The sequence below is a fragment of the Sinocyclocheilus rhinocerous genome, unplaced genomic scaffold, assembly GCF_001515625.1.
Source record: "Sinocyclocheilus rhinocerous isolate Xijiao unplaced genomic scaffold, SAMN03320098_v1.1 scaffold5449, whole genome shotgun sequence".
Taxonomy (NCBI): Eukaryota; Metazoa; Chordata; class Actinopteri; order Cypriniformes; family Cyprinidae; genus Sinocyclocheilus; species Sinocyclocheilus rhinocerous.
This window is the reverse complement of record NW_015665042.1, coordinates 5,367-7,449: the sequence shown is the minus strand read 5'-3', so window position 1 is coordinate 7,449 and position 2,083 is coordinate 5,367. Positions and strand designations below refer to the sequence as shown.

The following is a 2,083-nucleotide window of genomic DNA, read 5'->3' as shown; positions in this document are numbered from 1 at the left end:
CGCAGACTGTTACATGTCACTCCGGACTACAGTTCCCATCATCCATTGCACTTACACAGCTGAATTCACTGATCACACAGCCGTCACATATCACACGCTCACCTGAGAGCCATTACACACTCTATTTAACACTCTCTCAGTTCCTGTTCAGATCGCCGTGTATTGTTCTGCGTATCACTCATCTAGCGATAGCTGCATTACCGAGCCTAGTGTCTTGTTTTCCTTGTCTTGCCTTGTCTGTTTCCCCGTGTTCTGATCACTGCCTGTGTATCCCTCGAGTCCCTCGAGTCTCGCCCAATTGGATACTGTTCGCCCCTGCCTGGATCTTTGCCTTGTACCTCTCTTGCCTTTCTTGCCTTGCCATCAATATACCTGTTTCACGCTTCCTGTGTTCACTCCGTAACAGAATACACGGCCACACGAGGATCCAGCGGCTTTCCTAAAGGACCTTGGCCAAGTATGGACCCAGTCGACCTGCTACTCGATTTACGACAGGGGAGTTCACCTATTGAGGAATACGTCACTCAGTTCTGTGAGTTATCTTTTAGGGTACCTTTTGATGAGGTCGCATTAAAAGACATTGACATTTACGGACTAAATGAATCCATAAAATCATGGTTGCCAGAGGGTAAATTTAATTGTAGTTTAAAGGACTTTATAGATTATGCTTTGCTGACTGCTGGCTCCATGTTCACTGAGGGTTTCGCTGAGGAGGAACACAACACCGTGTCTGTGCCTGTAATGGCGGCTGAACCAGAGCTTGCTCACAAAATGGCGTCAACAACAAAGCCGTGTCATGCTACCACTGTCTTAACTGAGTTAAGTCAAGTCACAACTGATCTTCCTGAGTCAAGTCAAGTCACAGTTGATCGTCATGAGACAGGTCTAGTCACAGTTGATCGTCATGAGACAGGTCTAGTCACAGTTGATCGTCATGAGACAGGTCTAGTCACAGTTGATCGTCATGAGACAGGTCTAGTCACAGTTGATCGTCATGAGACAGGTCTAGTCACAGTTGATCGTCATGAGACAGGTCTAGTCACAGTTGATCGTCATGAGACAGGTCTAGTCACAGTTGATCGTCATGAGACAGGTCTAGTCACAGTTGATCGTCATGAGACAGGTCTAGTCACAGTTGATCGTCATGAGACAGGTCTAGTCACAGTTGATCGTCATGAGACAGGTCTAGTCACAGTTGATCGTCATGAGACAGGTCTAGTCACAGTTGATCGTCATGAGACAGGTCTAGTCACAGTTGATCGTCATGAGACAGGTCTAGTCACAGTTGATCGTCATGAGACAGGTCTAGTCACAGTTGATCGTCATGAGACAGGTCTAGTCACAGTTGATCGTCATGAGACAGGTCTAGTCACAGTTGATCGTCATGAGACAGGTCTAGTCACAGTTGATCGTCATGAGACAGGTCTAGTCACAGTTGATCGTCATGAGACAGGTCTAGTCACAGTTGATCGTCATGAGACAGGTCTAGTCACAGTTGATCGTCATGAGACAGGTCTAGTCACAGTTGATCGTCATGAGACAGGTCTAGTCACAGTTGATCGTCATGAGACAGGTCTAGTCACAGTTGATCGTCATGAGACAGCTCCTGTTCCCGAGTATAGCCCAGTGAGGGCTCCTGTTCCCGAGTATAGCCCAGTGAGGGCTCCTGTTTTCCCAGTTAAGCCCAGGGAGGGCTCCTGTTTCCCCGTCTCCAGTGTCGGCTCCAGCCCCGGAGCTCGCTCCAGTGTCGGCTCCAGCCCCAAGACTCACTCCAGTGCCAGCACCACGTAAGCACTATCCTGATCCCCAGTACCGCCCTGGAAGGGCTCCAGATACTCAGTTCCGCCCAGGAAGGGCTCATGTCCCCGAGTTAGGCTCTGTCACGAATCCGGTCCGTGTCCTTCTGGCTGATTGCCACTGGAGGTCATTCTACCATTACACTGACTCTCACACTACACAGACTGTTACATGTCACTCCGGACTACAGTTCCACATCATCCATTGCACTTACACAGCTGAATTCACTGATCACACAGCCGTCACATATCACACGCTCACCTGAGAGCCACTACACTATTTAACA

General features: G+C 48.9%; 1 long non-coding RNA gene across 1 annotated transcript in view; it reads right to left on the bottom strand.

Moving 5' to 3' along the window:
* Positions 1-212: 212 nt before the first annotated feature.
* Positions 213-2,083, bottom strand: part of LOC107731065 (uncharacterized) — a 2,200-nt gene continuing 329 nt past the window's right edge. The window contains exon 2 of the long non-coding RNA XR_001638738.1: positions 213-372. This is a non-coding gene — a long non-coding RNA (uncharacterized LOC107731065). The remainder of the gene's footprint in view (positions 373-2,083) is intronic.